This window comes from Arachis stenosperma, chromosome 9, assembly GCF_014773155.1.
Source record: "Arachis stenosperma cultivar V10309 chromosome 9, arast.V10309.gnm1.PFL2, whole genome shotgun sequence".
NCBI classification, from domain to species: domain Eukaryota; kingdom Viridiplantae; phylum Streptophyta; class Magnoliopsida; order Fabales; family Fabaceae; genus Arachis; species Arachis stenosperma.
Genome location: NC_080385.1, coordinates 110,973,679 through 110,997,143, shown reverse-complemented (window position 1 = coordinate 110,997,143; position 23,465 = coordinate 110,973,679). Strand labels below are relative to the sequence as shown.

At 39.1% G+C, this 23,465-nt stretch overlaps 1 non-coding gene across 1 annotated transcript; it reads left to right on the top strand.

Annotated features, from left to right (window-relative positions):
• Positions 1 to 15,575: 15,575 nt before the first annotated feature.
• Positions 15,576 to 15,683, top strand: LOC130953987 (small nucleolar RNA R71). Its single transcript, XR_009076145.1, has one exon. It is a non-coding gene; the product is annotated as a small nucleolar RNA R71 (small nucleolar RNA).
• The last annotated feature ends 7,782 nt before the right edge of the window (positions 15,684 to 23,465 follow it).

The following is a 23,465-nucleotide window of genomic DNA, read 5'->3' as shown; positions in this document are numbered from 1 at the left end:
TTACAGCTAATGAAGATAGCAGAGGAAGCCCAAAACCTCATAGAGATGGTGGCAAACAATCAATATTTCTTTGCTCATCAAAGACAACGCCAACCAGCCCAGAGAAGGGATGTGCTGGAGCTTGAAGGTGTTGACGTTCTCTTGGCACAAAACAAACAGATGCATCAACAGCTTCAGCAACAAATAGAAATGATGGCCAAGAAAATTGATGGACTGCAAGGTGTTGCAGTAAACACACAATGCCAATCTCAAACCTCACATGGGTGGAATCAATCTGAAGAAAGTTTTGGGACATTCAATTTTGAGCAACAAAGTCCTGAGCAGGTGCAATGCATGAACAACACTTCAAGTTCATTTCAACACAATTTTCATGGTGATGCACACAAGACACCCTGGAAGACTCATTCTAATTCAAGGTGGGGTGAGCATCAGAATCAAGGACAAAGGGACTTCAACTCTGGTAGCCTCAGCAACACAAGCAACCATAACCATTCATCCAATAATACTAACCAATTCAAAAATTCACAAAACACATATCACCAACCCCATAATAACTCACAAAACGACCAGAATAACTTTTCCACATCCATATCCCACCCACAAAGTACCCCCACAATTAATTCAAACAACTTCCAACAACAACCATCTCATTTCACACAACCACAACCAAATCCAGACTCTCAAAGAATCTCAAGTCTAGAGAAAATGATGGAGAAACTCATGAAAAATCAAGAGATGGCAAGACAAGATCAGGAAGCTGCAAGGAAAGATCAGACCCTGGCATTCAAAAACCAAGAAACCTCAATCAGAAACCTTGAGAGACACATGGGGCAAATGGCTAAGCAAATTTCAGAAATGGATGAGAAGAGAGCAAATGTCGTCCCTAATGTCACTGAAAAACACCCAAGGGACAAGGGAAAAGCCACAAAATGGGAGGAGTGCAAAGCAATCACAGTGGGAAGTGAGAAGACTATGAAGAAGGAAGCCATCAATCAGGACAAACACAACAGAGAAGTTCCACAAGAAGAGACAGAGGGGAAAAGTAAAGAGGATCAAGAAACCAAAAATGTACAAATTTCAAAGGGATATAAGAACACCCTTGAATCACAACTACAAGAGAAGAGGGAAGGAGTGAATCCTTGTGTCCCCAAACTTCCATACCCTCAGAGGTTTAAAAGAGAAAATGAGAATAAGCAATACTCAAAATTCCTGGACATATTCAAAACACTCAGCATCAATATTCCTTTCTTGGAAGCACTTGAACAGATGCCACTATATGCCAAATTCATGAAGGAAGTGCTGACAAAGAAAATATCCCTGAAGGAAGGACAGATTGTTGAGATGACAAAGGAATGTAGTGCTATCCTCCAAAGAGAGTTGCCCGAGAAGAAAGATGATCCTGGGACTTTTTACATACCTTGCACCATAGGAAACATAGCAATTGAGAAGTCATTCTGTGACCTCGGTGCAAGCATAAACTTGATGCCTTTGTCTCTAATGAGGAAATTTCAAATTTCTGAGCTGAAGTCCACACAAATAGTTCTCCAAATGGCTGACAAATCCACTAAGCAAGCACTGGAGTTGTGGAGAATGTGTTGGTAAAAGTGGGAAAATTCCTTCTCCCAGCTGATTTTATCATCCTGGATATTGAGGAGGACCCTAACACTCCCATCATTCTGGGGAGGCCTTTCCTGGCTACAGGCAGAGCATTGATAGATGTTGAAAAAGGGGAATTGTTGTTGAGAGTGCATGATGAGAACCTAGCATTCCATGTTTTTAAAACCTTGCATGAACCCACTCAAGAAGAAGATTGTACAAAGGATAAAGCCAGGGATCAAAGCTTGAAAGAGGCATTCAATGAGTTAACTCTTAGACTTCCAAATCCATGCTTCAAAGAAGTAGAGATGGTGCAACAGACCAAAGAAATCAAGGAGGAACTAGATCCAAAACCCCCAGATGGGAGCCTCAACACTCCAGATAAAGAACCATCAAGGCATGAATTATCTCCTGAGAAAGAAGAAAAAAAGAAGAGGCCAAAAGGGTGGAGAAATAAGAAAATTCCCACTGAAGGCTTCTCACCAGGGGATAAAGTGATGTTAAACACCCAACCAATAAAGGTGTCTCCACAATCATCTGAGTGCTATACTGTGAACCGGATCCTTTCACTTGAACACCTAGAGATCATCAAAGATGAGACTGGAAGGAAGTTCACAATAAGAGGTGAAAAGCTGAGGCACTATGATTTTCAACCCCCATGATCAAAGGATAAGATGTCAAGCTAGTGACAGTAAAGAAGCGCTTGTTGGGAGGCAACCCAACCTGAGGTAGTTTTCTTTTCATAGCTTTTTCAATAAAAATGTTGAATAATTGGTATGCATTGCAAGGAGCTAAGTTTGGTGTTGCACACCAAAACAATTTAAGGGAGAATGAAAGATTCTAAGTTTGGTGTTCCACCAAAAATCTCATTTAAAAACACATTCTCACCTCTTGCATAATGCTAGCTCTAAGCAATCAAACAAATTATCCAACTATTTAACTGCTTTCTAGCTTTAATTCCATAACCTTTAGCAAGGATACAGGGTTTCAAATATGGTTAACTTGTTGCATCTGAGACAGTGGCAAACAATTAAGTTTGGTGTTCACACACCTAAATAAATCTAAGAGCCACACTCAATTTATGCATACTAACCATGTAATTAAGGGCTTGAGAAGCAAGCAACTTTGAGAATTATGCAGGACATGAGTCAACAATTGAAGATATTGTGCATATTAACTCAAAGAAAACACAGCAGAAGGAAAAATCAAAGGGCTGCAACTTCAAAGGTTGTATCTAAACTTAATCCTTGCTGCTGTGAATTATTTTGAACATGGGAACCATTATATATCCTGCTAAAGTGTTTAATTAGTTGCAAGTGAAATTGTTTGATTATGCTAAATCTGCATAATGCTTGTCATTCATCACTTAGCTTTAATTTTGGTTTGTTTCCCATATGCTTGAATAAAAGAGATTTGGTTTGAATTGAAAAGTAAAATATCCAATGTTGCATAAGTAGAATGGAAGTTAATGGTGGTGTATGTGTTTGATTAAATGCATAACTCATGAAATAATTGCTGCATAATATCATTTTCATTCAAGTGTGAGTTAGCTTGCTGTTATAAAGATCCTCATCAATAAATAAAAAGCCCTTGAGAACAAAAACAGAAAGAAAAGGGAGAAGAAAAAGCCAAAGTGGCAAGAAAAGAAAAAAATAAAGGTTGGACACCAATAGCTTGGACCCTAGGACATATGCCTGTGGTGTTCTTGTACTAAGATATGCTTGGATGAGTAAATTCTAAGGGGTATTTTAAAACCCGGTCACTTAGATCAACTGATTTGGGATGGCCAATTGAAAGTCCACAATAAAGAGCAACTTAGCTACAGAACATTTAGTTATCCAAAGAGATGCTGGGCATCAATGATCCTAGGAAGAAATAGTGAGCCATGTGTCTGTGGTGGAAAGATGTTGAGTAAAAGAAAGAAAAAAATAAAGCCAAAGGCTATTACTGCAACATTAGACACCAAACCTCCAAAAGAATAAGCTTGTTAAGCATTACAAGAAAGAAAAGTTAGCAAGGGAGTGATTAAAGAGTAAGTCTTATAACAGCAAGTTTAGCAAACCTTTGATGAAAAATGTATACTATGTAACAGCAAACAATAACTTGAGTTATCATTGTCTGCATGAAGACCCCAAAAATCAAGTTCTGCTATATGCCTAATAAGGATATGTGTTCTTTTCTTGTTCATTTCAATTTCTCTTAGTTTTGATGCTTGCTTGGGGACAAGCAAGATTTAAGTTTGGTGTTGTGATGACAAGTCATCATATACCCATTTTTCAAGCTAATTTTACTTGTTTTGTTAGTCTTTATGCACTTTCTTGCATCCTAAGTAATTGATATGGAGTGAAAATGCATAACTTCTTTAAATCAAACAACCACCATGAAATTAATGTTAACTCATGAGGTTTAAGCTAAATTTAATTGAATTTTAATTGATTTATAAGCCTCTTGAATTTAGTGATACTTTGAGTGATTGTTTTGGTTTATTGTAGGTGAAGAAAAGAAAAAAAGGAAAAGCGTGGCCTAAGGAAGTGTGTCCCAATGAGAAGAAAATGTGGTCAAAGAGAGAAGAAGTATGGCGCACAAAATGAGGAAGGCAAGCATTGCCCTCCACAAGGGCACACTGCCCTCTAGGAGGGCAACATAAGGGAACAAAGCTTGCTAGGCAACTCTGCCCTGCCCACGACAAGGGCAGAGCACAAAATGGTGCCTTGGATTAAAGGAAGGAAAAACCTTGCCCTGCCCTCCACAAGGGCAGTATCGGGCTCTCCAAAAGGAAAAATTCAAAGAAAAAGTTCACCATTGCATGCCACAAGAGTCGAACACGGAACAAGGAAGAAGCAAGGAACTAGGCTTGATTATGGTGCCAAGAAAGCCAAGGAAAATGAGTAGCGTGCGTTCCAGCCATGTCTCGAACGCGAGACTTCAGTTTGGAAACACTGCCCTGCCCTCCGCGAGGGCAGGGCAGCATTTTGTTGTGGCACACAGGCGCACCAACCTGGCCCACCAAGGGCATCATTCGGCAGCACCAGCAGCGCACCAAGGCACCAATCTGGCGCACCAAACTTTTCTGCCCTGCCCTCCGCGAGGGCAGGGCAGCATCCTGCAGCGCACACCAACGCACCACGCCCGCACCATAGCCGCACGCACCAAATCCTGCCCTGCCCTCCGCAAGGGCAGGGCAGCCTCCTGGAAGCAATCCTTCATGGGCTAAAATTGGATTAAAAATCCAATAAAATTCATTTCTTCACCAAATCAAAAGCCCATCCAAATCCCAAGATCCAAGAATAGAAAGTGTATAAATAGGAGTTAGTTTGATGTAATTAGGACTTTTACTTTGGACCTCAACTTTCACTTTTCACTTTTTACTTGACTTTTGAATTTAGCACTTTCTTGGGAGCTTTGAATTTTACAACTTCTCTTGGTGACTTCACTGAGATTTCAGAGAATTGGGGAGGAAAATTGATCTCTCTTCTGCCTCGTTCTTGCTTGGGCACTTTTACTTTTCTTGTTTTGAGTTTTGGGTGTGAAGAATTGAGGAAATTCTGTCTCAATCTCCATTCAAAATCTCTTTAATTCCTTTCTGCATAATTGAGTTCAATTTCAATTTCCTTTACTGCTTCTTCTTCTATTTCTTGTCAATTGCTTTGTTAACTTGGATCTGGGAAGGCAATTGAGATCTAGACTTTGCTTTCTAGTCTCTGGAGACCTGAGATCCCAATTTCCTTTTGGTTCTTCTGTGAACCTTTGCTGCACTTGATTTCCTTACTGTTTGAGCTCTAATTGCTTTTAATTCAATCTCTGCTCTATTAATTGTTGCAATTCAGTTCCTCTTTGCTTAGATTCTGAAATCCCAATCCTCAAATCCCTTTTACATTCAAGCAATTTATATTCCTTGCATTTTAAGTTACTGCAATTTACATTTCTTGCACTTTAAGTTTCAGTTATTTACTTTCTTGTTCTTTAAGATTCTGCAAGTTTACTTTCCTGTTCCTTAATTTACTGCAATTCTACCCTCTCCCTTTACATTCCAAGCAATTTAGCTTCTGTTAAATACAAACTACTCAACCAAAGACTTAATTCGCTTGACTAAACCAACCACTAAACTAAAATTGCTCAATCCTTCAATCCCTGTGGGATCGACCTCACTCATGTGAGTTATTATTACTTGATGCGACCCGGTACACTTGCCGGTGAGTTTTGTGTCGGATCGTTTTCCGCACATCATGCTCCCTTGCTATCTAAAGTGGGTTGACAGCCACTACTTTGACCATCTTTTTAGCAGTTATAGGCTTCTCTTGGTCTACCAGAACTTCATCAATGATTTTTTCCACCCCAGCGTCATCACACAACCTTTGGATGATGTTGGGGAATACAAGCCTTGTGCTGTCTTTGGTGCTTTTCAGCATCCTATTGATGTTGTTTGCTATCATCTCTCCAACGTTGACATTCTCTCCCTTCATTATACTATATATGAGCACAGCTCTTTCCAATGTTACCTCTGAAGTATTGGATGTGGGGTTGAGATACCTTCTTACAAAGTCTAGCCACCCTCTTGCTTGGGTGCTCAAATCCCTTCTCCTTAGCTGATTAGGCCTTCCATCTTTGTCATTAATCCACTGCACATTCAGCACACATATTTTATTCAGGATCTTTTCAAATCATGGGTCTTGCTGCTTTACTCTTTCTTTATAGCTCCGGGTGGAGTTTGTTTGCTTCACCATCAGCATCCTATCTATGTTGGAAGGGTTATAATCAATAGCCTTCCCTCTCACATAGCTTATGTAGCCATAGGGTTACCCAAGTTGTGGCATTGCATTAGCATAAAACTCACTAACCAAGCTCTCCAACACCTTCCTTGGTGAGTTACACAAGAGTGCCCATCCTCTGTTGTTGATCTCTCTATTATTCTCTAGATGCTTATTCCTTCCAAGTTAGAAGCCTACTTCTGGAATGATTTTCCTCTCACTCACCCAACCATAAAATTGATTTTGGTTGAATGATGAGAGGAACTTATACTCATTGAAGCTTTGGGAGGATCCGGAAGAAGTTTCCTTGATCTTTCTTTTCTTTGACGAGGAGGCTCTTGGAAGTGCCATTGGAGTGAGAGAAAAAAAGTTTGAAGGATTGAAGAAAGGAGCAAAGAAGGAGAGCAAAACAAGGGTTTGCTCCACACACCAAACTTAGGACTTGATTGTCCCTAATCAAGTAAAAGAGAATAGCAAAGACGAAGAAAGAAAAGAGATGGGGGAGTGCTAGTGTCTTCGGGTGTGATGTTGGATTTTGGTATGTGAAGAAAGGTGGGAAGGTGAGTGTCTTTTATAAGGGTGCAAAAGATAGTCTGGAAGGTGGGGAGGTGGGAATTAAAAAGTTTCAATGTTTCCCACTTGGGAGTGGCGCCTAGCGTGGGAAGAGGCGCCAATCCTTATCCTTTTGGCTTCCTTCAGATGTTGAATTCCAAAGTGTAAGTACACTTTAACTCCTTGTCTCAGTGAACTATCAATCAAGTGGGCCCCACTTTTTCCTGAAAATTAAATCCGAAACCCCCATTAGTGATGAAAAAAATTGCTTCATATTCATGCAATTAAAATGCAATTGATGAGTGTCCCTTGGGACAACCTAAATCCACTGCATATAATAAATTGGTTTCATCATTGGACTTTAATATGTTCATAAGCAGTGGAATAAATTTAATCCTTTCACATTCCTTATCTTCTATTCCCTTCGTACACATTGAAGTAACTCTTTATGCACCACCAATTTACTAAATGCTTTCAAACTTAAACCATGTTAGGCTTGCTATGTGAATTTCTTATGGTGGTGGCCACCAAACTTAATTTTTGGGCTTACTTTCAAAGTTAATTCAACCAATAAGTTGTAAGCCTAAATTAAGTGGGTTAATGGCCACACCAAACTTAGCTGTTTAGCTAGTTTCTCAACCCATTCAATCACCATCAATTAGTGTGTTTAGCAACCTTCCACTTCCAGTAAACAAAAGAAAATAAACCAAAGAACTATCAACTAATGTACTGAAATTTAAAATACCTAAATTCATAATCATAAGCTACTTTAGAAACCAGAAAAAAATGAAAGGATATGAGTGTTGGGGTGCCTCCTTACTAGTGCTTCTTTAACGTCACTAGCTTAACGTTCCTTCCTCCATAGTTGAGGTTATAGCTCACTCTCTACTCATCCAATGAGTCCCCCAAGTAGTGCTTGAGTCTGTGGCCATTGACGGTGAAAGTTCTCTATGTCTTGTCCTCCATAAGCTCTACATGACCATAGGGTGGACACCTTGAGGATTGTGAAGGGTCCAGACCATCTTGACTTAAGCTTCCTTGGAAAGAACTTGAGCCTTGAATTATATAGCAGCACTTTTTGACCTTCTACAAACTCTCTTCTTGCTAGCTTTTGATCATGTCATTTCTTTTTTGTTTTCCTTGTAAATCTTGCATTCTCATAAGTTTGATTTCTGAATTCTTCCAGCTCATTGAGTTGTAGTAGCCTTCTTTTCCCAGCAGCTTGATTATCAAAGTACAATATCTTTAGAGCCCAAAATACTCTATGTTCAATGGTGCACGAAATTGTGATACACAACTCCGATACAACTAACCAGCAAGTGCACTGGGTCGTCCAAGTAATACCTTACGTGAGTAAGGGTCGATCGCACAGAGATTGTTGGCTTAAAGCAAGCTATAGTCATCCTGTAAATCTCAGTCGGGCGGATTCAGAATGTTATGAGAGTTTAGATAATTAAAAGATAAATAAAACATAAAATAAGATAGGGATACTTATGCAATTCATTGGTGGGAATTTCAGATAAGCATATGGAGATGCTTTGTTGCTCCAGAACTTCTGCTTTCCAATTGCCTTCATCCAATCATTCATACTCCTTTCCATGGCAAGCTATATATTGGGGGATCACCGTTGTTAATGGCTACCGTCCGTCCTCTCAGTGAAAATGGTCCGGCTACGGGTTATGTAGGGCTAATCATCTGTCGGTTCTCACTTGTGTTGGAATAAGATCCAATGATCCATTCGCGTACTGTCACTGCACCCAACAGTAATGAGTTTGAAGCTCGTCACAGTCATGCCATCCCAGATCCTACTCGGAATACCACAGACAAGGTTTAGACTTTCCGGATCTCAAGAATGCTGCTAATTGGTTCTAGCTCATACCACGAAGACTCTGATTTCATGGAATTGAAAGGCTCTATTGTTAGGAAAGGCAATCATGCGCCGTAAACCAGAAACCTAAGAGATACACACTCAAGCTCTCGCAGATAGAACGTAAGTGGTTATCAGACACGCGTTCATAAGGGAGGATGATGATGAGTGTCACGGATCATAACATCCATCAGGTTGAAGTACGAGTGAATATCTTAGAATATGAATAAGCATGAATTGAATAGAAAAATAATAGTACTTTCCATTGATTCATGAGGAAAAACAGAGCTCCACACCTTAATCTATGAGGTGTAGAAACTCCACCGTTGAAAATATAAAAGTGATGAAGGTCCAAGCATGGCTAAATGGCCAACCCCCAAAACGTGATCAAGAGATCAAAAGTGTTCCAAGGATAGTCTCAAAAATGATCTAAAGATATAAATACAATAGTAAAAAGTCCTATTTATACTAAACTAGTTACTAGGGTTTTACAGAAATAAGTAGATAGTGCAGAAATCCACTTCCGGGGCCCATTTGGTATGTGCTTGGGCTGAGCATTGAAGCTTTCACGTGCATAGGCTTTCCTTGGCGTTTTACTCCAGCTATGGTGCCAGTTTTGGCATTTTACGCCAGAAAATGGTCTCTGACTGGCGTTTAGACACCAGTTTGGGTCATCAAATCTTGGGCAAAGTATGGACTATTAACATTGCTGGAAAGCCCAAGATGTCTACTTTCCAACGCAATTAAGTTCGCACTGATTGGGCTTCTGTAGCTCCAGAAAATCCATTTCCCGTACAGGAGGGTTAGAATCCAACAACATCTGCAGTCCTTTTTCAGCCTCTGAATCAGATTTTTGCTCAGATCCCTCAATTTCAGCCAGAAAATACCTGAAATCATAGAAAAACACACAAACTCATAGTAAAGTCCAGAAATGTGAATTTTGCATAAAAACTAATAAAAATATAATAAAAACTAACTAAAACATACTAAAAACTATGTAAAAACAATGTCAAAAAGCGTATAAATTATCCGCTCATCACAACACCAAACTTAAATTGTTGCTTGTCCCCAAGCAACTGAAAACAAAATAGGATAAAAAGAAGGGAATATACTATAAATCCCAAAGTATCAATGATGCTTAATTCAAATTAGATGAGCGGGGCTAGTAGCTTTTTACTTCTAAACAGTTTTGGCATCTCACTTTATCCTTTGAAGTTCAGAATGATTGGCATCTATAGGAACTCATAATCAAGATAGTGTTATTGTCTCTCATAGTTTAATATGTTGATTCTTGAACACATCTACTTTATGAGTCTTGGTCGTGGCCCTAAGCACTTTGTTTTCCAGTATTACCACCGGATACATAAATGCCACAGGCACATAACTAGGTGAACCTTTTCAGATTGTGACTCAGCTTTGTTAAAGTCCCCAGTTAGAGATGTCCAGAGTTCTTGAGCACACTCTTTTTGCTTTGGATCACGACTTTAACCATTCAGTCTCAAACTTTTCACTTGGACCTTCATGCCACAAGCACATGGTTAGGGACAGCTTAATTTAGCCACTTAGGCCAGGATTTTATGTTTTTGGGCCCTCCTATCTATTAATGCTCAAAGCCTTGGATCCTTTTTACCCTTGCCTTTTAGTTTTAAGGGCTATTGGCTTTTTCTTTTTTTCTTTCTTTTTTTCTTTTAATTTTTGCCACTTTTTTTTCGCAAGCTTTGTTATTCACTGCTTTTTCTTGCTTCAAGAATCAATTTTATGATTTTTCAAATCATCAATAACATTTCTCTTTTTTTCATCATTCTTTCAAGAGCCAACAAATTTAACATTCATAAACTTCACTATCAAAAATATGCACTGTTCAATCATTCATTCAGAAAACAAAAAGTATTGCCACGACATCAAAATAATTAAACTAATTTCAAGATAAAATTTGAAATTCATGTACTTCTTGTTTTTTTTGTAATTAGGAACATTTTTCATTTAAGAAAGATGAATGATTAATGGAATTATTCATAGCTTTAAGACATTGACACTAGACACTAATGATCATGTAATGAAGCTAAAACATAGTCAAATATAAACATAAAAATGGAAAAACAGAAAAATAAGAACAAGGAAATTAAAGAACGGGTCCACCTTAGTGATGGCGGCTAGTTCTTCCTCTTGAAGATCTTATGGAGTGCTTGAGCTCCTCAATGTCTCTTCCTTGCCTTTGTTGCTCCTCCCTCATGGCTCTTTGGTCCACTTTAATTTCATGCAAGATAATGGAATGCTCTTGGTGCTACATCCTTAATTGCTCCATGTTGGAACTCAAATCTCCTAAGGAGGTGTTGAGTTGCTCCCAATAGTTGTGTGGAGGAAAATGCATCCCTTGAGGTATCTCATGGATTTCTTGATGAGGAACTTCCTCATGCGCTTGTTGAGGTCTATGAGTGGGCTCTCTTGTTTGCTCCATCCTCTTTTTGGTGATGGGCTTTTGAGATGAATCTTTCCATCTCCCATGACTCGGTGGTGGAAGCAATTGCCTTCCCTTTCCTCTTCCTTGATGTTTATCCGGCCTTAGGTGCCATTAATGGTTATGGAAAAACAAAAAAAAGCAAGGCTTTTTTCACACCAAACTTAAAAGGTTTACTCGTCCTCGAGCAAAAGAAAAGAGGAGAAGAACAAGAAATAGAGGAAATAGAAGTGTATGAAAGGTTCGGCCAAGGGGGGTTTAGTGGGTTAAGATGTGCGAAATTGAAGGTGGTAAAGAGGGCTATATATAGGGAAAGAGAGGGGTGGGTGGCCGAATTAAAGTGGGTGGGTTTGGGAAGAGTGTTATGGAAAGGTGTGACGGGGAGAGAGAGAGAGAGTTGAGGTAGGTGAGGATCCTGTAGGGTCCACACATCCTGAGGTGTCAAGGATTTTGCATCCCTGCACCTTGCTGGCGTTAAACGCCCATCTATGTGCCTTTCTGGCGTTTAAACACTAGGCTGTTGCCCTTTTCTGGCATTTAAACGCCAGTCTGCTGCCCTTTTCTGGCGTTTAAACGACAGTCTGCTGCCCTTTTCTGGCGTTTAAATGCCCAAAAAGGTGCCAGATTGGGCGTTTAAACGCCCATTTTATACCTTTATTGGCGTTTAAATGCCAGTTTGCCTGCCAGTTCTAGCGTTTAAACGCCAGACTGCTGCCCATTTCTGGTGTTTAAACGCCCAGAATCGTGCCAGGCTGGGCGTTAAACGCCCATTTTGGTATCCTTACTGGCGTTTTGGCGTTTAAACGCCAGTAAGCTCGTCCTCCAGGGTGTGCCATTTTTTATGCTATTTTTTATTTTTTTAATTTTTGCAGTTGTTTTTGTGACACCACATGATCATGATCCTAAAGAAAACATAAAATAACATACATAAATAAAATAAAATTAGGTTGCCTCTCAATAAGCGCTTCTTTAATGTCAATAGCTTGACAGTGAGCTCTTTTCAGAGCTTCACAGATGCTCAGAGCATGATTGTGGCCTCCCAACACCAAACTTAGAGTTTGAGTGTGGGGACTCTGTCTAACTCTGTATTGAGAGAAGCTTTTCTTGCTTCTTCTCCATGTTTACAAAAGAAGATCCTTGAGCCTTAAACACAAGGTAGTCCTCATTCAATTGAAGGACTAACTCTCCTCTGTCCACATCAATCACAGCCATTGCTGTGGCTAGGAAGGGTCTTCCAAGGATGATGGATTCATCCTCATCCTTCCCAGTGTCTAGGATTATGAAGTCAACAGGGATGTAAAGGCCTTCAACCTTTACTAGAACATCCTCTACAAGTCCATAAGCCTTTTTCATTGATTTATCTGCCATCTCTAGTGAGATTCTTGTAGCTTGTAACTCAAAGATCCCTAGTTTCTCTATTACAGAGAGTGGCATGAGGTTGATACCTGAGCCCATGTCACACAGAGTCTTTTCAAAGGTCATGGTGCCTATGGTGCAAGGTATTAAGAACTTTCTGGGATCCGATTTCTTTCGAGGCAATGTCTGCTAAATCCATGTATTCAGTTTATTGATGAGCAATGGAGGTTCATCCTCCCAAGTCTCATTACCAAATAACTTGGCATTCAACTTCATGATTGCTCCTAGATATTAAGCAATTTGCTCTTCAGTAGTAACTTCATCTTCTTCAGAGCTCATTGGTGGACGAAATTGTGATTCATTTGTAATTGTATTTTATAAAATTCATTGCTTTTTCTTTCCCTGGCAATGGCGCCAAAAACATGATGCCAATACCATGGTTCACAACTATGTATGGTCACAACTCTGTTCAACTTAACCAGCAAGTGTACTGGGTCATCCAAGTAATACCTTACGTGAGTAAGGGTCGATCCCACAGAGATTGTTGGTATGAAGCAAGCTATGGTCACCTTGTAAATCTCAGTTAGGCAAATTAAATGGTTTATGATAAGTTCGAAAATTAATAATAAACAGAAAATAAAATAGGATAGAAATACTTATGTGAATCAATAGTGGGAATTTCAGATAGGCGTATGGAGATGCTGTGCTCCTCTTGAATCTCTACTTTCTTATTACATTCATCCAATTTCTTCTAACTCCCTTCCATGGCAAGCTGTATGTAGGGCATCACCGTTGTCAATGGCTACATCCCATCCTCTTAGTGAAAATGGCCCTATGCTCTGTCAGAGCACGGCTAATCATCTGTCGGTTCTCAATTAGGTTGGAATAGAATCCCTTGATTCTTTTGCGTCTGTCACTAACGCCCAGCCTTCAGGAGTTTGAAGCTCGTCACAGTCATTCAATCCCAGAATCCTACTTGGAATACCACAGACAAGGTTAGACTTTCTGGATTCCCGGAATCCTACTCGGAGTACCACAGACAAGGTTAGACTTTCCGGATTCCCATGAATGCCGCCATCTATCTAGCTTATACCACGAAGATTCTGTTGGGGAATCTAAGAGATATGCGCCCGGCCTAAGGTAGAACGGAAGTGGTTGTCAGTCACGCGCGTTCATAGGTGAGAATGATGATGAGTGTCACAGATCATCACATTCATCAAGTTGAAGTGCAACGTATATCTTAGAATAAGAATAAAACAGAATTGTATCGAAAATAATAGTAATTGTATTGAAACTTGAGGTACAGCAGAGCTCCACACCCTTAATCTATGGTGTGTAGAAACTCCACCATTGAAAATACATAAGTGAAAGGTTCAGGCATGGCTGAATGGCCAGCCCCCATGGTCTAAGGACTAGGCATCCAGAGATGTTCCAAGATGTCTAATACACTAATAAAAAGTCCTATTTATAATAAACTAGCTACTAGGGTTTACATGAGTAAGTAATTGATGCATAAATCCACTTCTGGGGCCAACTTGGTGTATGCTTGGGCTGAGCTTGATCTATCCACGAGCTGAGGCTTCCTTTGGAGTTGAACGCCGAGTTATAGCGTGTTTCTGGCGTTCAACTCCGGGTTGTGACGTGTTTCTGGCGTTTGACTCCAGACAACAGCATGTACTTGGAGTTGAGCGCCACCTTACATCGTCAATTCCCGAATAAAGTATAGACTATTATATATTACTGGAAAGCCCTGGATGTCTACTTTCCAACGCCGTTGAGAGCTTGCCATTTGGAGTTCTGTAGCTCCAGAAAATTCATTTTGAGTGCAGGGAGGTCAGATTCTAACAGCATCAGCAGTCCTTTTGTCAGCCTTCTTTCAGAGTTTTGCTCAAGTCCCTCAATTTCAGCCAGAAATTACCTGAAATCACAGAAAAACACACAAACTCATAGTAAAGTCCAGAAATGTGAATTTAACATAAAAACTAATGAAAACATCCCTAAAAGTAGCTTGAACTTACTAAAAACTACCTAAAAATAATGCCAAAAAGCGTATAAATTATCCGCTCATCTCTCATGAATGGTAATAAGAAGTTTAGTGGAATCTTTATGGTCTCTGTATGAGCCTCAGATTCCTTTGGTTCCCCATTAGGGAACTTCTTATTGGTCAGTGGACATCCATGAGGTCCTCCTCAATGGAAATCACACCATCCTCCTCCTCTATAGGTTCGGCCATTTTGGTCATATTAATGGCCTTGAACTCTCTCTTTAGATTCTCTTATGTATTGCTTGGGAGAGTACTAGGAGACGTTTCAGTGACTCTTTTACTCAACTGACCCACTTGTGCCTCCAAATTTCTGATGGAGGACCTTGTTTCATTCATGAAATTGAGAGTGGCTTTAGATAGATCAGAGACTATGTTTGCTAAGCCAGAGAGGCTCTGCTCAGAATTCTCTGTCTGTTGCTGAAAAGATGATGAAAAAGGTTCGCTATTGCCAAACCTATTTCTCCCACCATTATTATTATTGAAACCTTGTTGAGGCTTTTGTTGATCCTTCCATGAAAAATTTGGATGATTCCTCCACGAAGGATTATAGGTGTTTCCATAGGATTCTCCCATGTAATTCAGCTCTTCCATTGTAGGATTCTCAGGGTCATAAGCTTTTCCTTCAGAGGAGGCTTCTTTAGCACTGCTGAATGCAGCTTGCAATCCAATCAGATTCTGAGAAATCATATTGACTTGCTGAGTCAATATTTTGTTATGAGCCAATATGGCATTCAGAGTATCAATCACAAAAATTCCTTTCTTCTGAGTCATCCCTTTATTCACAGGATTTCTTTCAGAAGTGTACATGAACTGGTTATTTACAACCATCTCAATGAGTTCCTAGGCTTCTACAGGGGTTTTCAGATGAAGAGATCCACCAGCAGAATAGTACAATGACATCTTGGACAATTCAAACAGACCATCATAGAATATACATATGATGCTCCATTCTGGAAGCATGTTAGAAGGACACATTTTGGTTAATTGCTTGTATCTTTCACAAGCTTCATAGAGGGATTCACCTTCCTTCTGTTTGAAGGTTTGGACTTCCACTCTAAGCTTGCTCATCTTTTGAGGTGGAAAGAATTTGGTCAAGAAAGCATTAACCAACTTGTCCCAAGAGTTCAGGCTTTCTCTAGGTTGTGAGTCCAATCATGTCCTAGCTTTGTCTCTTACAGCAAAAGGGAAAAGCATAAGTCTGTAGACCTCAGAATCAACCCCATTAGTCTTAATAGTATCACAGATTTGCAAGAATTCAGCTAAGAACTGATGAGGATCTTCCGATGAAAGTCCATGAAACTTGCAATTCTGCTGCATTAGAGAAACTAATTGAGGCTTAAGCTCAAACTTGTTTGCTCCAATGGTAGGAATTGAGATGCTTCTTCCATAGAAGTTGGAAGTTGGTGCAGTATAGTCACCAAGCATCTTCCTTGCACCTCTGCCATTGTTATTGGGTTCGGCCATGTTTTCTTCTTTTTCAAAAATTTCTATCATGTCCTCTCCAGAGTGTTGTGTTTTAGCTTCTCTTAGCTTCCTCTTCAGAGTCCTTTCAGGTTCAGAATCAGCTTTAACAAGAATGTCTTTATCCTTGTTCCTGCCCATATGAAAAAGAAGAGAACAAAAAAGAAGAGAATTCCTCTATGTCACAGTATAGAGATTCCTTTATGTGAGTAGAAGAAGAAAAGAGTAGAAGAATGAGGTAGAGGGAGAATGAGAAGAATTCGAACACAGAAGGAGAGAGAAGGTTCAAATTATGAGTAGAAGAGAAGTGTTAGTAGATAAATAAAATAAATAGAAAGAGATGAGAGAGAGGGGGAATTCGAATATTAAAGAAAAAGGAAAAATATTTTTGTTTTTATTTTAAAAATTAGTTAGTATTCGAAAATTAAGAAAAGGAATAAAATAAATTAGAGTTTGAAACAATTAGTTAATTAAAAAGATTTTTGAAAAAGAGGAAGGTGATTTTCGAAAATAAGAAGTGAAAAAGTAGTTAGGTGGTTTTAAAAAAGATAAGAAATAGTAAGTTTTTAAAAAATGAGAAGTTAGAAAAAGATTTTGAAATTAAAATTTGAAAAAGATATGATTTGAAAAAGATTTGATTTTAAAATTGATGACTTGACTAATAATAAATTAAAAGATATGATTCTAAAATTTAAAGATTGAACCTTTCTTAACAAGAAAGTAACAAACTTGAAATTTTTTGAATCAAATCCTTAAATGTTAGTAAAGTTTTTTAAAATATGAGATGGAAATAAGAAAAAGATTTTGAAAATCAATTTTAAAATTTTCGAAAATATTAAGAAGAAAAATGAAAAAGATTTGATTTTTGAAAAAGATTTGAAAAGATAGAATTTTTAAATTGAAATTTTGACTTGACTAACAAGAAACAACTAAATTTTAAAAATTTTTGACTAAGTCAACCCAAAATTTCAAATTTTATGAGTGAAATAAGGAAAAGATATTTTTTTAATTTTTTTTTAATTTTAATGAGGAAAGAGAAAAACAACAAAAAGACTCAAGACATAAAAATTTTTGATCAAAACCAATGATGCATACAACAACACTTTGAATGTCAAGATGAACACCAAGAACACTTTGAAGATCAAGATGAACATCAAGAACTTATTTTTGAAAAATTTTTAAAAAGACTGACATGCAAGACAGTAAACTTAAAAATTTTTAAACTTTTGATTCTAAGAATCTGAAAATGCATATGAAAAACAGGAAAAAACACAAAACAAGAAAATTTTAAGATCAAACAAGGAAACTTTATCAAGAACAACTTGAAGATCATGAAGAACACAATGCATGAGATTTTTCGAAAATCTTGGGAAAATTTGAAAACATGCAATTGACACCAAACTTAGGATTTGACACTAGACTCAAACAAGAAACACAAAATATTTTTTTTTTGGTTTTTTTTTATTAAAAAACTTTTTGAAATTTATTTTTTTTAAAAAAACTTTTTGAAAAGAAAAATAAAAGTTGAAACAAGAAAGAAAAGTTACCCAATCTAAGCAACAAGATGAACCGTCAGTTGTCCAAACTCGAACAATCCCCGGCAACGGCGCCAAAAACTTGGTGCACGGAATTGTGATACACAACTCCGATACAACTAACCAGCAAGTGCACTGGGTCGTCCAAGTAATACCTTACGTGAGTAAGGGTTGATCCCACGGAGATTGTCGGCTTGAAGCAAGCTATGGTCATCCTGTAAATCTCAGTCAGACAGATTCAGAATGTTATGAGAGTTTAGATAATTAAAAGATAAATAAAACATAAAATAAGATAGGGATACTTATGCAATTCATTGGTGGAAATTTCAGATAAGCGTATTGAGATGCTTTGTTGCTCCTGAACTTCTGCTTTCCTATTGCCTTCATCCTATCATTGATACTCCTTTCCATGGCAAGCTGTATGTTGGGGGATCACCGTTGTCAATGGCTACTATCCGTCCTCTCAGTGAAAATGGTCCGGCTACGGGTTACGTAGGGCTAATCATTTGTCGGTTCTCACTTGTGTTGGAATAAGATCCAATGATCCTTTTGTGCACTGTCACTGTGCCTAACAGTCCTGAGTTTGAAGCTCATCACAGTCATCCCATCCCAGATCCTACTCGGAATACCACAGACAAGGTTTAGACAATAGTACTTTGCATTGATTCATGAGGAACAGCAGAGCTCCACACATTAATCTATGAGGTGTAGAAACTCCACTGTTGAAAATACAAAAGTGATGAAGGTCCAGGCATGGCCGAATGGCCAGCCCCCAAAACTTGATCAAGAGATCAAAAGTGATCCAAAGATAGTTGGTGGACGAAATTGTGATCCATATTCTTTTGTACTTGTATGAAATCATTATTATGGCACCGGTTGAATTCACAACTTCGTTCAACTAACCAGCAAGTGTACTGGGTCGTCCAAGTAATAAACCTTACGTGAGTAAGGGTCGATTCCACAGAGATTGTTGGTATGAAGCAAGCTATGGTCACCTTGTAAATCTCAGTTAGGCAGATTAAATTGGTTTATGGTTTCGAAAATTTATAATAAAAAGGAAATAAAAAGGGATAGAAATACTTATGTAAATCAATAGTGGGAACTTCAGATAGGTGTATGGAGATGCTGTGTTCCTCTTGAAACTCTACTTCACTACTCGCTCTTCCTTCAATCCTTCTTACTCCTTTCCATGGCAAGCTGTATGTAGGGCATCACTATCATCAATGGCTACTTTTAATCCTCTCGGGAAAATGGTCCTATGCGCTGTCACTGCATGGCTAATCGTCTGGAGGCATCACCCTTGGTTGATAGCTACATCCCATCCTCTCAGTGAAAATGGTCCAAATGCTCTGTCACAGCACGGCTAATCATCTATCGGTTCTCAATTAGGTTGGAATAGAATCCATTGATTCTTTTGCGTTTGTCACTAACGCCCAGCCTTCAGAAGTTTGAAGCTCGTCACAGTCATTCAATACCGTAATCCTACTCGGAATACCACAGACAAGGTTAGACTTTCCGGATTCCCAGGATCCTACTTGGAATACCACAGACAAGGTTAGACTTTCCGGATCCTCATGAATGCCGCCATCCATCTAGCTTATACCACAAAGATCCTGTTGGGGAATCTAAGAGATATGCGCCCGGCCTAAGGTAGAACGGAAGTGGTTGTCAGTCACGCGCGTTCATGGGTGAGAATGATGATGAGTGTCACAGATCATCACATTCATCAAAGTGTTGTGCAACGTATATCTTGGAATAAGACTAAGAGAGAATTGAATGAAAAGTAATAGTAATTGTATTGAAACTTGAGGTACAGCAGAGCTCCACACCCTTAATCTATAGTGTGCAGAAACTCCACCGTAGAAAATACATAAGTAAAAGGTTCAGGCATGGCCGAATGGCCAGCCCCCTGAGTGATCAAGAGACCGAATAATCAAAGGCTAAATAGTCAAGAGATTAAACTGTCAAAAGATGTCTAATACAATAGTTAAATGTTCTATTTATAATAAACTAGCTCCTAGGGTTTACATGAGTAAGTAATTGATGCATAAATCCACTTCTGGGGCCCACTTGGTTTATGCTTGGGCTGAGCTTGATCAATCCACGAGCTGAGGCTTCTCTTGGAGTTGAACTCCGAGTTATGACGTGTTTTGGGCGTTCAACTCCGGATCATGACGTTTTTCTGGCGTTTAACTCCAGACAGCAGCATGTACTTGGCGTTCAAGGCCAAGTTACGTCATCAATTTCCAAATAAAGTATGTACTATTATATATTACAGGAAAGATCTAGATGTCTACTTTCTAACGCCGTTGAGAGCTTGCCATTTGGAGTTCTGTAGCTCCAGAAAATCCATTTCGAGTGCAGGGAGGTCAGAATCCAACAGCATCAGCAGTCCTTTTGTTAGCCTTTTTCAGAGTTTTGCTCAAGTCCCTCAATTTCAGCCAGAAATTACCTGAAATCACAGAAAAACACACAAACTCATAGTAAAGTCCAGAAATGTGAATTTAACATAAAAACTAATGAAAACATCCTGAAAAGTAGCTTGAACTTACTAAAAACTACCTAAAAACAATGCCAAAAAGCGTATAAATTATCCGCTCATCACAACACCAAACTTAAATTGTTGCTTGTCCCCAAGCAACTAAAAATTAAATAGGATAAAAAGAAGAGAATATACTATAAATTCCAGAATATCAATGAATATTAATTATAATTAGATGAGCGGGACTTGTAGCTTTTTGCTTCTGAACAGTTTTGGCATCTCACTTTTTCCTTTGAAGTTTAGAATGATTGGCTTCTCTAGGAACTTAGAATTTCGGATAGTGTTATTGACTTTCCTAGTTAAGCATGTTGATTCTTGAACACAGCTACTTATGAGTCTTGGCCGTGGCCCTAAGCACTTTGTTTTCCAGTATTACCACCGGATACATAAATGCCACAGACACATAACTGGGTGAACCTTTTCAGATTGTGACTCAGCTTTACTAGAGTCCCCAATTAGAGGTGTCCAGAGCTCTTAAGCACACTCTTTTTTGCTTTGGATCACGACTTTAACCACTCAGTCTCAAGCTTTTCACTTGGACCTTCATGACACAAGCACATGGTTAGGGACAGCTTGATTTAGCCGCTTAGGCCTGAATTTAATTTCCTTGGGCCCTCCTATCCATTGATGCTCAAAGCCTTGGATCCTTTTTACCCTTGCCTTTTGGTTTTAAGGGCTTATTGGCTTTTTCTGCTTGCTTTTTCTTTTTCTTTCTATTTTTTTCGCCACACTTTTTTTTTTCGCAAGCTTTTTCTTGTTCACTGCTTTTTCTTGCTTCAAGAATCAATTTCATGATTTTTCAGATCCTCAATAACATTTCTCTTTGTTCATCATTCTTTCAAGAGCCAACAATTTTAACATTCATAAACAACAAGATCAAAAGACATATGCACTGTTCAAGCATTCATTCAGAAAATAAAAGTATTGTCACCACATCAATATAATTAAATTAAATTCAAGAATAAATTCGAAATTCATGTACTTCTTGTTCTTTTGAATTAAAACATTTTTCATTTAAGAGAGGTGAAGGATTAATGGATTTTATTCATAGCTTTAAGGCATGGTTACTTACTAATGATCATGAAGTAGAGACACAAAACATAGATAAACACAACATTAAAAACCGAAAAACAGAAAGAAATAAAGAACAAGGAATGAATCCACCTTTAGTGGCGTCTTCTTCTTGAAGGTCCAACAATGTCCTTAAGCTCTTCTATGTCCCTTCCTTGCCTTTGTTGCTCCTCCCTCATTGCTCTTTGATCTTCTTTTATTTCTTGGAGAATGATGGAGTGCTCATGATGTTCCACCCTTAATTGTTCAACATTGTGGCTCAAATCTTCTAAGGAAGTGTTGAGTTGTTCCCAATAGTTGTTTGGAGGAAAGTGCATCCCTTGAGGCATCTCAGGGATTTCTTGATGATGAGCTTCCTCATGCATCTCTTGAGAACCGTGAGGGGTCTCTCTTGCTTGCTCCATCCTCTTCTTGGTGATGGGCTTATCCTCTTCAATGAGGATGTCTCCTTCTATGATAACTCCAGCTGAGTAGCATAGATGGCAAATAAGGTGAGGAAAAGCTAGCCTTGCCATGGGTGAGGGCTTGTCGGCTATTTTGTAGATTTCATTGGAGATGACCTCATGAACTTCTACTTCCTCTCCAATCATGATGCCATGAATCATGATGGCCCGATCCACAGTAACTTCTGATCGGTTGCTAGTAGGAATGATGGAGCGTTGAATGAACTCCAACCATCCTCTAGCTATAGGCTTGAGGTCCAGTCTTCTTAGTTGGACTGGCTTGCCTTTGGAGTCTCTCTATCATTGAGCTCCTTCCACACAAATGTCCATAAGGACTTGGTCCAACCTTTGATCAAAGTTGACCCTTCTAGTGTGGGGGCATTCATTTCCTTGCATCATGGGCAAGTGGAATGCCAACCTCACATTTTTCGGACTAAAATCTAAGTATTTCCCCCGAACCATTGTGAGATAATTCTTTGGACTCGGGTTCATACCTTGATCATGGTTCCTAGTGATCCATGCATTGGCATAGAACTCTTGAACCATTAAGATTCCGACTTGTTGCATGGGGTTGGTTAGGACTTCCCAACCTCTTCTTCGGACTTCATGTCGGATCTCCGGATACTCATTTTTCTTGAGCTTGAAAGGGACCTCAGGGATCACCTTCTTCTTTGCCATAACATCATAGAAGTGGTCTTGATGGCTCTTGGAGATGAATCTTTCCATCTCCCATGACTCGGAGGTGGAAGCTTTTGTCTTCCATTTTCCTTTTCTAGAGGATACTCTGGCCTTAGGTGCCATTGATGGTAATGGAAAAACAAAAAAGCTTATGCTTTTACCACACCAAACTTAAAATATTGCTCGCCCTCGAGCAAGAGAAGAAAGAAGAGAAGAAGAAGAAGAAGAAGAAGAAAATATGGTAGGTTCGGCCTAGGTGAAGAAAAAGGGATTGTGTTGTGTGAAATCGAAGTAGAATGGAAGGGTATTTATAGGGAGAGGGGGTAGTGTGTATTCGGCCATTTAGGGTGGGAATGGGTGGGAAATTGGTTTTGAATTTTTGAAGGTAGGTGGGGTTTATGGGGAAGAGGGGATGAGGTGATTGGTGAAAGTTGTTGGGAAGTGTGACATGGGGAATAGGAGAGTGTGATTAGGATTAGAAGGTAAGGTGGGAATATGTTAGGTGGGGATCCTGTGGGGTCCACAGATCCTGAGGTGATCCTGTGGGGTCCACAGGTCCTGAGGTGTCAAGGAATTCCATCCCTGCACCAAATAGGAATGTAAAATGCCTTTACACACTATTCTGGCATTTAAACGCCGAGTGGTGCACATTCTGGGCGTTCAACGCCCATGTAAAGCATGTTTCTGGCGTTGAACGCCAGTTTCATGCTTGTTACTGGCGTTCAGCACCAGTTTTTCCTCTCTGGGCACATTCCTGGCGTTCAGTGCCAGAATGTTGCTTGTTTCTGGCGTTCAGCGCCAGAATGATGCTCTATTCTGGCGTTGAACACCGGCCAGATGCATCTTACTGGCGTTGAACGCCAGCCTGTGCGTCCTCCAGGGTGCGAATTTTTTCTTCTGCTGTTTTTGATTCTGTTTTTAATTTTTATGATTTTTTTCGTGACTCCTCATGATCATGTACCTAATAAAACACAAAATAACAATAAAATAGAATAAAATAAAATTAGATAAATAAAATTGGGTTGCCTCCCAACAAGCGCTTCTTTAATGTCAATAGCTTGACAGTGGCTCTCATGGTGCCACAAGGTGATCAGGTCAATGTTGTATAGTTGCC